The sequence below is a fragment of the Lontra canadensis genome, unplaced genomic scaffold (assembly GCF_010015895.1).
Source record: "Lontra canadensis isolate GAN:19392208 unplaced genomic scaffold, GSC_riverotter_1.0 scaffold19, whole genome shotgun sequence".
NCBI classification, from domain to species: Eukaryota; Metazoa; Chordata; class Mammalia; order Carnivora; family Mustelidae; genus Lontra; species Lontra canadensis.
Window position 1 is genome coordinate 24,035,238 of NW_022631013.1, and position 14,087 is coordinate 24,049,324.

The following is a 14,087-nucleotide window of genomic DNA, read 5'->3' on the forward strand; positions in this document are numbered from 1 at the left end:
CTCGATCTCAAATGCAGCCTCTTCTTTGAACCTTCCTTCTATTCTTCTGCTCAGAGTTAGTTGTTCTCATCTTTGTGTACTATTGAATTTTATATACAACTCTACTACAGTGTTCATTGGATAGGAAGGGTAAAATTTTAATATGATGCATCTGTTTCCAAAGTCCACACTCTCATGTGCTATGTTTCTTCCTTGGAACTTTTCTATTGGAATTTAGAACATGATCTAAATGCTTGATTTGCCATACTTTTTTTAAAAATTTGGGATATAATTCACAAACCATAAATTTTACCTCTTTAAGGTGCACAACTAATTTCAACTATTACAGGTTTTTTTTTTTTTTAAGATTTTATTTATCCATTTGACAGACAGAGATCACAAGTAGGCAGAGAGGCAGGCAGAGAGAGAGGAGGAAGCAGGCTCCCCGCTGAGCAGAGAGCCCAACACGGGACTCGATCCTATGACCCCGGGACCATGACCTGAGCAGAAGGCAGAGGCTTTAACCCACTAAGCCACTCAAGCGCCCCTACATGTTTTGTTTTTTTGTTTTTGTTTTTGTTTTAAATCACAGAGTTCCTCTTGGAAAAACTATATCTATCTTGCTATTTCCAGTTCCTGGTACAGTATTTAACGTTTGGTAGTAAGACATTCAATAAACACTTCCTGAATAAAGGTGTTTACTATATGCTCCAAGGCAGCACTTCTCAAATCATCCAGGGAGAGTGTTAAGACATAGATTCTAATGGGGGACGGATACGAGATCTACATTTCTAGCAAGCTTTTACATGATACCCATGCTGCTGGTCTGAGGAGACCACCCTTTGAATTTCAAGGCTCAAAGCTCCCTACTCTCTAGACTAAAGGTAGTTCTCCTAAACTTTCACAAGGGGGCGCAATGGGCAAATATTTCTACTGCTATTTATAACATTAAACGAATTCATGCGACATGCTTTCAGCAGCTGTTTTGCTAATTATTATTTATTTCATGGAACAAGCGCAGTGCATATCTCAGTGGACTAAAAATAGATTTTCCTTTACACTATCGTCTAAAGAATTTGCCAAGATTGTGCTCACAGAAATTGGAACAATTCAGTATCTCTGTTATGGAAGTGTCATATAAGAATAGTACTAAAAAAATTATTAGATACGAAAGATCTAAAAGATGTGAAAATAATAATTATAATAATATAAGTAATAATAATAGTAGCAGTCACTTATTACATGTTGTGGTATTGTCCTAGCTGTCCTTCGCTTCATTTAATCCTTACAACCACCCCATGAAATAGGTCATAATGCCCTCATGTTACAGGGAATAAAACTGATGTTTACAGAAATGAAATAAAATGCCTAAGTCCTGGGGTGCCTGGGTGGCTCAGTCTGTTAAGCATCTGCCTTCATGATCAGGTCATGATCTCAAGGTCCTGGGGTCCAGCGGAGCCCCGCGTTGCACAGGGTTCCCTGCTCAGCTGGGAGTCCATTTCTCCCTCTCCTTCTGCCCCTCCCCCCGTTTGTACTCACACTCTCTCTCTTTTTCTCTCAAATAAATAAATAAGTAAATAAATCTGAAAAGCAATGCCCAAGTTCTGGAGGTCATAATTGAAAAGATAGAACTTGAATACACTCTTTTTCCAAGGTCCGTGGTCTTGTGGGCTACGCCGCTTCCAAGGCGTTTTCTGCTGGGATTTAGAGCAGGAATCCATGATTCTTGATTTGCCATCCTCTTTTAAATAATCGATTTCTGATTCATATGCCATAAAATGCTCCCTTCTAAGACGCTTTAGTATAAACACAAGGTTGTGCAACCATTGTCCCTGTCTCATTCCAGATTATTATTATTATTATTTATTTCTTTTCAGCGTAACAGTATTCATTGTTTTTGCACCACCCCAGTGCTCCATGCAATCCGTGCCCTCTCCAATACCCACCACCTGGTTACCCCAACAGATTATTATTTTTTAAAGATTTTATTTGTTTACTTGAGAAAGAGGAGTATGAACATGGGGAGGGGTAGAGGGAGAGAGCGAAGCAGGCTCCCCGCTGAACAAGGAGACTGATGTGGGGCTTGATCCAAGGACCTTGGGATCATGACCTGAGCCAAAGGCAGATGCATAACTGACTGAGCCACCCAGATGCCCCTAATTTCATATTATTTTTTTTACCCCAAAGAGAAATCCGCACTCATTAGCAGTCACTCCTCATTTCCCCCTCCTCTTCTGCCCCCTGAAAACCACAAACTTACTTTCTATCCCTATGGACTTGCCTATTCCAGGCATTTCATATAAATGGAATCATACAATAGGTGGCCTTTTGTATCAGACGTTTTTTTTTTTTGTTTTTTGTTTTTTTTTTTTTTAAAGATTTTATTTATTTATTTGACAGAGAGATCACAAGCAGGCAGAGAGGCAGGCAGAGAGAGGAGGAAGCAGGCTCCCTGCTGAGCAGAGAGCCCCATGTGGGGCTCGATCCCAGGACTCTGAGATCATGACCTGAGCCGAAGGCAGCGGCTTAACCCACTGAGCCACCCAGGCGCCCCTGTATCAGACGTTTTTTCACTGAGCATCATGTTTTCAAGGGTTCATCCATCTTGCAGCATATATCAGCCCTTTGTTCCTTTTTATGTCTCAGCAATATTCCATCACACGGATGTATTACGTTTTTTTTCTATCCATTCACCAATGGATGGACATTCGAGCTGTTACTAGTTTTTAGCAATTATGAATAATGCTGTCAGGAACATTTATGCCTCCATTTTTTTGTTTGTTTGGTTTTTGTTAAGATTTTATTTATTTATTTGTCAGAGAGAGAGAGAGAGAGAACGAGCACACAAGCAGGCAGAGTGGCAGGCAGAGGCGGAGAGAGAAGCAGGCTCCAAGCTGAGCCAAGGAGTCCGATGTGGGACTTGATCCCAGAACTCTGGGATCATGACCCGAGCTGAAGGCAGCAGCTTAACCAACTGAGCCACCCAGGCATCCCTATGCCTCCGTTTTTGTATGAACATATGTTTTCAGTTCTCTCGGGTATACACCTGGGAGTGCAACTGCTGGATCATATGTGTTCTCTCTGTTGAGCTTTCTGCAGGACTTCCAGACCGTTTTGCGAAACAGCGGCTCCATTTTACATTCCCACCTGCAGTTTTCTCCACAGGCTTGCCAATGCTCTGTGTGACCCTGGAGTATGATCTAGTCCTTCAGATTCTCAGCTAGAGATTTGAGATAATAAAATCTGACTCATACCCCCTTCCATTCCCTCAAAATCAATCAGTCAATCAATCAATCAACCAATCAAACAAATCTGATTCACTTACCTGGTGGTCGTGGCACAAAGCTAAAACCAAATACCTATGTCATGAGAAAGGGCTTTCACAAAGGAGAGAGCTGCCGCAGAGTTCATGAAGGTTAAGGACAGTGCCCTCTCTTGCATGGGCCATGGCCTCTATCCCCACTCTCTAATCCTTCTCCTCTAGGAGTGGCACTGGATGGCCAAGGGCATGTTGAGTCAGAGCTAAAGATTAGTTGAGTTGGGTTCTAAATGACTTGTTTCTGGGGCACCTGGGTGGCTCCTGGTTAAGCACCTGCCTTTGGCTCAGGTCATGATCCGGGAGTCCTGGGATCGAGCCCTGTGTCAGGCTCCCTGCTCAGCGGGAGTCTTCTTCCTCTTCTCCCTCTTTCTCTACCCCTTCCCCTGCTTTTGTTCTCTCTCTCTCTCAAATAAATAAATGAAGGCGTTAAAAAAAAAAATGACCTGTTCCTAATGAGGTGAGTCCCAGATGTCAATAAAGTCATGGCTGTATCTTCACTTACTCAACTATAAACTATACTGTATCTAGCACCTGTACTAAATACTGGGATATGATTTTGTACAGGGTAATTAGAAATTTTATTATAGAGCTGACTTAAAATAAGCAAAGGTATAGAAGAACTAAACAACATAACTAACAAGCCTGAAAAAATATGTACACTTCACACTTCAGAGCCAGCATTCAGAATATATACATGTTGATCATACATTGTACATTTATTAGAATCAGCCATGTTTTAGGCCATAGAAAAAAGGTCCACTTTATTCCAAAGGGTCAATATAATACAAACTATGTTCTGTGACCATAATGTAATAAAATTAAAAACCAAGAATAGGAGTTAAATTTTTCCATTTCCTGGAAACTGACAAATAGTGAACAAACCAAAACTAAAGGAAGGCTCCCCCCCCCCAATCTTTGGGTTAAGGGGATTGTTATATGTCACAATTCGTGAGGCATAGCCAAAATTGCATTTATTTTTTTAAATTAATTAATTTATTTATTTATTTTCAGCATAACAGTATTCATTGTTTTTGCACCACACCCAGTGCTCCATGCAATCCGTGCCCTCTCTAATACCCACCACCTGGTTCCCCCAACCTCCCACCCCCCGCCCCTTCAAACCCCTCAGATTGTTTTTCAGAGTCCATAGTCTCTCATGGTTCACCTCCCCTTCCAATTTCCCCCAACTCCCTTCTTCTCTCTAACTCCCCTTGTCCTCCATGCTATTTGTTATGCTCCACAAAACTGCATTTAGAGGGAAAGTTATAGTTTTAAATACATTTATCAGAAAATGGAAACATTTGAAGGCAGATAAATGAAATATTTGGTTACAATAGTTTGAAGAAGATAATAGAGCAAACTCTACTAGTGGAGGACAGAATTCATGCTCTAACTTATACATACACAGGAACCCGAGGGAGCCCACTGGAGAGGCGGCTAACCTAGGAAGAAGACATGTGAGCTGAGTAGAAGGATATGGGAGAGAAATTGTGGCAAAAACGAAGAACAAGTACACCGAGGTGAGAAAAAGTCATTTGGTTGTGCGCAGCTGCAGTAAGGGCTCCTATGAAGGGGTGCTCGGAGAGAAGGTGGGGTCACGTCAGACCATGAAAACTTTGTTGTGAAATCGATAGGGGAGCCTAGCACTTTTTTTTTTTTTAAATAAGAAGATAATAATGATCAGTATGAGGCAGTGGTTAAGCGTATGAGCTCTATAATGTATAGACTTATACAATCACTATATTGTACTCCTGAAACAAATGTAACATTGTGTGTCAACTATACTTCAATTAAAAAAAAGAAAAAAAAAAGAGTATGAGCTGTCAGGTCAGCCGGTGCCAAGTTAGAATCTCACTCATTCAAACTGTGGGGTTTAAGCTGTGTGTTCATGGGCCCAACCACCTAACCTGTGCAAGTCTTAATTTCTTCATCTTAAGTGGATAATAATAACCATTGTCCGATGAGTGCATTGGGTATGTAAAGTACTTAGCACAGTGCCTGCCAGAGAGTTAGGGTTTATTTGCTGCGCCAGAGCAATTACAGAGTAACATCCTGTTACTATCGGAAGTGTCTGTTGGTTGATAAATTATATGGCCACATGTAGTTGGCAATCTGTGGGTCAACTCTAGGCGTAGGTGAGTGTTTTAGAAAGATCATCTTGGATATATATTGGAGAATGGATTTGGAAGACACAAGGCCAGAGACAGAGAGGGCCTCTGGGAGTGGCTTGAACGATGCAGGTGAGAACTGACTGGAGAGTTCGGAACATGGGTGTATTTTTTTATTTTTAAAAGAAAGCAGCATTTATCCAGCTGGTAACTAAGGTGATGCTCCTAGGCATATGCTGATGTTTTTGACTTAGATGACCGCATGGATGGTGATGGGGGATTCACCAAGGTGGGGCTTTCTGAAGGAAACACAAGTTCAGGATGAAGGCAGATGGGTTGGTGAATTTTGGATACGTTGGTTTAAGATGCCCAAGGACTGCAATGTGGAGGAGTTCATGAGAGTCAGAAAACAGAATCAGAAGTTCAGAGCGAGGCCAGGCCTGGAGATGGAGATGTGGGTCTTATCTTTGTGTGAGAGCAAACTAGATCACTCAGGAAGACAAATGAACAGTGAGAGGAGATGAGAGCTGGAGACCAAGCCCGAGGCACCCTGCGAGTTAGGTGTCCACGAAGGACGTTGTTGCCTGGCAGCTGGGGAAAGCCAGGAGACGTGACGCTCACGGAAGCCAAGGAGGACAGGGTCTCAAGAAGCAGGAAGCTGCCGTGGAGAGGTCAGATACAATGAAGGCACAGACATGCCACCAGGTTCAGCCGTGTGAAGCTCATGGCTTCTACAGAAAGGAAGGTTCTGTGAAATGGCATACTGGAAACATGTGGCAGAAAGCTTAGTGTGAGTGGCAGTCCAAGGAGGAGTGAAGAGTCAGGTTGTTTCTATAAAATTTCCCAGACTCAGAGGTTCAAGTTAAATCCATCATTCTGATGATTAAAGTAACATATCAGAAAGTCGTGATCTAATTCTCAGGGCACACGAAGAGGCATCCACAGCTGTTATTTCCTGCGCACTCAGACGGCCACCCACTTGCACACTATGTCTGAAACTGAGGATGTACTGAATCTTGGCTACCTGCCCACATTGTGACGCAGTGATGGTGTAAGGGACCTGCCCCCTTGACCCGTGCAGGAGGGGACAGGAGGGGGCTCCAAGTGGCCTGTTCAGCATCACACAACCACAGCGGGATGGAACGGCAGCTGCACTCATCCCTGACCCAGCCCGGAGTCCACGAGCATCCCTCCGAACCTCAGCTCCAATCTCAGAACATCGCCCCGCTTTTTAATTGTTGGAAAACAATTAGCAGCTACCGACACCGTAATCATGTTTTCCAGTAAAAATGCTGAAGGTTCACATAATTGCCGAGGAAGACCATCACTTGTGTTCACAGTGCAACCTGGGGACCTCAGAAATGTTAAAGGCATTAAAAAAAAAAAAAACATTGTGCTTTCTCGTGTGGAGAGCAAACAGTGGAAAATGACCTGTCTTTCCAACCTGAGCCCCGCTTTTGGGGAACAAGGAAACTTTGTGTATCTTTCAGTCCCAGAAAAGGGAGGGGCCTTGTCCCTGAGTAAAATAGCGAGTTTCATCTTAGCCTTCAAGAATGGTACCTTTTCATGTCTTCCTGGGGTACCTGAAGGCCTGCCAAAACTCTCGAGTGAGAAACCAAACCCAACTCACTCTGGCCAGTCTGCACCATTCCCAGCCAAATATGAGGCCCTTTCAGTGGGGGTGAAGGCACCCTTGTCCTTGGAGGTCCGTTCGTATTTTATTCTTTGTATCGCATGCATGTTATTTATAGCTTTTCATGTGTGCGGAACATCTCGTGATACGATTCAAAGTGCACTGCTTAAAATGTAAGTAAAGGAAGACTCATCCTTTCAAAAGGGAAAGACAACTTTTTGAATAGAGGAATGGTTAAATAAAGCAGATAATACACTGTATGGGATATCGTACAATGGAAAGAGCAGATTCCATCTACTGGAGTCTGTTCGGGGGAAGCCCCCAAATATGTCATGACAGAATGAGCGTATTTATCCAAAAGTAAAAATAACCAAACTGACAGATTGAGTGTATTTATCCAAAAAGCACACCGCAAACTGACAGAATGAGCGTATTTATCCAAAAGTAAAAATAACCAAAAAAACCTATACATTATTCTACAACTATAGTCCGTCTAGTAAAAGCCCGTATGAGGTGTAGATACCAACCCTAGAATTGTGGCTATGTCAGCATCTGGAAGGCAGTGGCGATGCAGGAGGAATTGGGGTTGGTGACAGATGAGTTGAGGAGGACCTCTGCTTGATGCATCGCAGCTGCTCGAAAAGGTGGTCTGAGGGTCCCGAAAAGTCCCCGTGACTGCTCCAGGGGTCCTCAGAATCAAAGCTATTTTCATAACAACATGAAGATGTTCTTTGCCTTTTTCATGGTATTGACATCTGCACTGATGGTGTAAACCAATCAAACGTGCAGAGCTGCTGGGTCCTTAGTGTGTAGGGGGCTCTAACCGTAAGAGCTGTCCTTGTGTCCTGTCCCGCCACCTGCTTGAAGTGAAAAAAAAATAAGCTTCACTTTGGAGTGATCGTAAGGAAATGGTAAAAACGATTAATGTTATTAAATCTTGGCCCTTGTGTACACATTTTTTGGAAGATTTACTTATTTATTTTAGAGAGGGAGTGTGAGTGAGTGGGGGAAGGGGAAGAGGGAGAGGGAGAGACAGAATCTTCAAGCAGATTCCCCGCGCAGCTGGGAGCCCGACTGGCTCTCCATCCCAGGACCCCAGGATCAGGACCTGAGCCAAAATCCAGAGTTGGTCGCTCAGCCAACGGAGCCACCCAGGCGTCCCTCTTACATATTTTTAAAATATATCCTGAGTAGGGGGCACCTGGCTCGCTCAGTCCATGGAGTGTGCAACTCTTAATATTGGTGTTGTGAGTTCGAGCCCCAAATTGGGTGTAGAGAGTGCTTAAAAATAAAAAATCTTCAAAAAAAAAATATCCTGAGTAATGAAGTATGAATAAAGTAGCTCTGCTGCCTTCTGAGGCACAATGGCTGTCTTTATTAAAAACACTTAAGTAGGGTGCCTGGGTGGCTCAGTGGGTTAAAGCCTCTGCCTCCAGCTCAGGTCATGATCTCAGGGTCCTGGGATCGAGGCCCGCATCGGGCTCTCTGCTCAGCAGGGAGCTTGCTTCCCCCTCTCTCTCTGCCTGCCTCTCTGCCTGCTTGTGATCTCTGTCAAATAAATAAATAAAATCTTAAAAAAAAACACTTAAGTAAAAAACAAAATAAATAAACTTGTATGTTTGAGTTGAGATCTCAATTAATCCCCCCCTTTTTTTATGGAACACCATTTTTACTTGAAAGAATGATGGCAAACTGTGATTATTCAGACAAGGGGATCTGGGGAATATTTTCCTGGAAATTAACAAAATGAGCCTGTTTCTTCAAGGAAAACAAGTGATGGTATTTTTTACCAATGATAAAAATACAAAATTTCAACCAAAAATTTGAATTTTGGAAAACTTCTTTCTTTAAGTGAGCTTGGCAACCCCTCTGTTCTTAAAGAATTCTCCAGTGAGACTTGTGGTAATACTAACACAGGGGATTTTTTGATATTGTATAATACAACATTTGGAAGATCCGCGTAAGCTAGTGAGCCAGTGTTTTCCAAAAGACCAATGTGTTTCATTACAAGATCATTTTATTCTCTGTTTTTCTGCATCTTCAACTCTAAAAAAATTATTTGCTGCAAGGTTCTTCTTTCTTGTAAGAAACCTAGATCATTAGAAAGAAAGTTATTTCGGGACGGGGCAACAATTCACAGCATGCAAACATCCAAAGAAGTTTTACTTGCCTTTTTCTCCCAAATCTTTCACTGCATCTTCCTTTTCCCCCACTTCCCTTCTTTTCCATTTCCTAATTCTTTCCTGTGTCCCCAAACCAAAATGACAGGCGTATCTGAGGGTTGTTGCCGTGGCTCATGCCCGTGCACTCACGCATGGGCACACATGTGTGTGGGAACGCAGCTGGTACGAGGTATCAGATAGTGGTGTTTTGTGTTTTCCCCGTATGTTGGCATTAATACCCCTTTCCTCTGTTCTAGTATGAAGAGAGAACCAGGGTGCCTGGGTGGCTCAGTTGGTTAAGTGTCTGCTTTTGGCTCAGGTCATGATCCCAGGGTCCTGGGATTGAGCCCTGCATTGGGTCCCCCGATCAGTGGGGAGTCTGCTTTTCCCTCTCCCACTGCCACTTCCCCTTGCTTGTGCTCTTTCTCGCTCTCTGTTTCTCTCTCAAATAAATAAATAAAATTAAAAAAAAAAAAGAGAGAGAGGGACACCTGGGTGGCCCAGTTGGTTAAGCATCTGCCTTTGGCTCAGGTCATGATCCCAGGATGCTAGGATCAAGTCCCATATCAGGTTCCTTGCTCAGTGGGGAGCCCACTTCTCCCTCTGCCTGCTGCTCCCCCTGCTTGTGCTCTCTCTCTGTCTGATAAATAAATAAAAGTTTTAAAACAATTTTAAAGGGACACCTGGGTGGCTTGGTTATTAAGCGTCTGCCTTCGGCTTGGGTCATGATCCCAGGGTCCTGGGATGGAGTCCCACACTAGGCTCCTTGCTCAGTGGGGAGCTTTCTTCTGCCTCTCCCACTCCCACTGCCTGTGTTCCCTGCTCTCGCTGTGTCTCCTCTTTCTGGCAAGTATATAAATAAAATCTTTAACAAAAATTTTTAAAAAGAGAGAAAGTTGGAGTCAGAGAGAAGAAATTTGAGCATGGAGACTTTGTCCCAAATGGCTTATTTTAAAATAAGGAAGAAAAAAAAAGGCAAATAGAGTGAAATATATTATATACAGAAATATAATACCAAGGCTATTATTTCTCAAGGAGTGGCCCAGGGTCAAAGTCGTGGGAGAACATACATTCTTCCTACAGCCTTGGAAGTGTCATGAATTCTTATGGTTCCAAGTCATGTTAGTCTTCTAATACTTTAGGTAGAAAACTGGTCACAGCATGGTAGGTGGGGAGCAGTTGAAGCACCCACTCTTTCCTGCCTCCTCTTAAGTCAGAACTAAAGCCCACCGGCTCTCCTCCCCACGGGGGATGTCAGCAGAGAGGTGAGCTTGAGTTCTTCACTGCGAGCCTATCATGGGTCCTGTTTGGCTCAAGCAAGACAAAAATCCACCTCCTTAGCCCCCGACCCATGTCCAATGCAGCATCCTCAGCTGCTTCTCAGGGCCTGTAAGTTGTCCTTGTGGATATTAGTAACTGCAGGACATAATATCTACCGAACCCTCACTGTGCACCTGAAATGCTTATTTTGTTAATAATCCTGTAAGGGTATCATCCTATGGCAGGGACTGGCTGGCTTCCCCTTGTGGGTGCACCGCTAAACTCTATTTCCCAGATTCCTTTGCAGTTAGGGATGGTGATACGGTAGAGTTTTGGTCAAAAGTTTGTTAGTGAAGGTGTCGTGTGTTACTCCCAGGCCTGGCCTCTACTCTCCTCCCATACCTCGGACCCTCCATGTTCTTTTCTCCTCTTCTATCTCATGAAGACAAGCATGGTGATGCTGGAACTATAAGCCAGAAGGAGTTTGACTTTTGAATCACATCTTGGAGGATAGCCACCACTCTGTGACACCCCTTTAGAACTCCGCTGACCGTGGTCAGCCAGGGAGATTTTTGGAGTTTACTTTTCACATGAAAACTCATCCCCATTTTAGAGATGAAAAAACTGAGCCTCAGAACATTTTCCTTGTCCAAAGTCTCACAAATATCTAGCAGACCTACATGAGCTTGAACTGTGTGTGTGTGTGCATTGGGAATGGAGTAACAAGAATGGCAGTCAGATGATGGTGTGTGTGAGTGTGTGTATGTGTGTGTAGTATAGTTCCATCTGTGTTTATGGGCTCTGTGGTCCCCAAGGTCCCCCTCAGTCCCCAGCAAGAATGAGAAATGTGAGTTTCAGTGACCATACTCTACTCTCCTCAAGGGATTGAGGGTGGGACAGTTATTTCTGCTTCTGGGTGCAGCCGAGCGAAAAGCAGCGACCCCAAAAGTGACTGAAACTTCATCCCCCATGAAGCGGCTGCTGTGTGGCTGCCTGACAAGCTCTCAGCCCTTATCTGAGGTGCAGGGGGCCTGGCCGAGGACAATGCCAACCTGATGAGAATATAACTCTGTAAAATGTCAGCCTTTCCCAGGGATATCAGTGTTGGGAGGCTGGCAGGATGTGGAAGGGAAACAATCTCAGGCCGGCTTACCTGGCCCCACTCTCACCCCTGCTATCTGGAATTTCCACTGGGCCTGGCAGAAAACAAGCCCCCCCCCCCCGCCCCCGCTCCACTTCTTAGCCAGGTTACCCAGCTGGCCCGCTTTTCTACTCATTCCTGCGTCAGCGTGGAACCGCGTGTTTGTGACGGGGGGAGTCACTTGGATGTAGGTCATGTAGCTTGCTAGTGGCATATTGGAGCCCCTGTCATATGCTCGGCTTTCTCTCATTGTTGCAGGATCGTGTTCCCAAGGCAACACACACTGAGACTCTGAGGCTTTCATGCTAGACATTTATTGGATAGTCTCTTGGGAACGCGCCTGTAAGGGAAGCAGGACTGGGCAGAAGGAGACGTTGAACTGTGATTTGGTTGCAGGAGACCCTAGCTGATCCCACAGGGAGCACTGAAATTGAGGTGGCCCTTTGAAGATGTTCCAGATTGAGGCAAGAGGGCTGAGGCTTTGCATCCCTGCCTGGACTGAGTTGCAAGTGGGCTGCTCTTGGCAGGACTGGGGGGTTGGGGAAAGGTGGGGGAAGGTCATATCCTTGGGTGAGGCAGCTTCCTTTGGCGTGGGGCAGTTTCCAGGGAGAGGCTGTGCTGTGAGCTGGGGGAATGGGTGCCCCAGTTCTAGATCCTGGAGGGCGTCTGAACAGAAGACCACACAGCATTTGCTATATTCATTTATACACACAGAAGTGCCGAGATTTGGGATGGCGGAAATTGGAGCTTAGGGAAATGATGTTCCTTAGGTCACTTAGCCACTACGTGAACTAGAAAAATTTACGTCTCTGGTCTCAGACTTTTAGCTCAAAGTCTCAAAGTGGTTGGGAAGCATACCGGAGAGGACAGAACAAGGTTGATCTTGAGAATGATGGACTTCCCAGTTCAGGAAAGTGGCCTGAGTGGAATGCTTGGCCAGGGCTGGGTTGACCCCTGAAGTGTATACTGGAACAGGAGAGAAAGATTGGTGGGGCCAGAGGCAGGGAATGAAAGGACTTGGTAGTGAGGACAAGAGGCAAAAGATGGGATGGGAAAGCTTGGTGCCGAATTCCAGAAAGTCTGGTCTCCCAGGAGGAGCTGAGGAAGCCCTGTAACCACTGGGAAATTCATTTCCCTGCCTTCAGCACCTTGGGAGCAGCAATGGGTGAGGTGGAGGGAAGGGGCCATCCTAAAGGTTCCTGAAGGACACTTCCTTCCCATCAGCAGACACCGACCACCCCCCGCCCATGGATGTTAATGGCTTAGATGATTGATGACATTTAAGCAGGTGGCCCTAGCACGTGGGAGGCATACATTCTGCCAGGAAAAAATGTGAAAGACTTTGAAATGGGCAGAAAAGACTACTGGGTGTCTTGTCTAGTGCACCCTTCCTGGTTATCTGCATCTCTCATTGCTTTGCAGCTTTTTTGGTAACTCTGTCATTTGTAGAAAACTGATAGTAATGCAAATGATTCTTGCCCATAGAAATGCAAATGAATTTTGTTCACTGGAGATGCACTTAGTTATTGCACTGGGGATATTGACTAGGTTTGCGTTTGTTTGTAAATTCATTTCTGTGTTCGGGATTGCACCCCTCTCTGTGTTCTTTGAATGCTCCTTTGATCTGGTTGTAACACCTCATGGTTCTCACATTCATGATTAAATAAATCTTTGACACGTGATCATTAAAAACAAACACACAAAAGGAAAAAACCCCTGCAGTCTCCTCTCAGTTGAATTGCTCTAAAACTGGGGAGAGTTATTACACCTTGCAGAGACTTCTAGAGTCTGCAGGAAGAGGGTGGTGCTGAGGGAGTGGCGAGAACTCAGCACGCTTGTGTCACTTAGAGAAGCTTCATTCCCTCCTTCCCCCCCTTAGGGGGCATCCTCGTGAGTTTTCACTGGATCCAAAGTGGCATGGGTTGAATCTTTTCCCTTTAGAAGACGCTGAAGTCCTATCTCCCAGTACCTGTGAGTGCACCTTCGTTGGAAATAGGGTCTTTGCAGGTGGTCAGGTTAGGGTGAGTCATGAGGGTGGGCTTTCATCCAATAGGACTGTACCCTTATAAAAGGGAAATTTGGACACAGAGATAGACACACACATTTGGGGGGAATGCCAGGTGAAAAAGGCAGAGATCAGGCTGCTGCACCTATAGACCAAGGAATGCCAGAGATTGCCAGCAAGCCCCCACGAGCTAGACGAGAGGCATGGAGAAGATTCTTCCTCACAGCCCTCAGAAGGAACCAACCCTGCCAAAACCTTCACCTTGGATTTCTAAGCCTTCAGATCTGTGGGCAATAGCTTTCTGTTGTCTAAGCCACCCAGTCGTTGTGTTTTGCCATGGCAGCCCTAGGAAACTGATACCCAAGGCTTCTATAGCTCCGTGCAGTGCAAACCACCAGATTTTGGCTTGCGAACCCCTCTTTACCATGAGAAGGGGAATTAGGACTGTAGAGTGTTAGAGGACCTTAAGAACCTTAAATA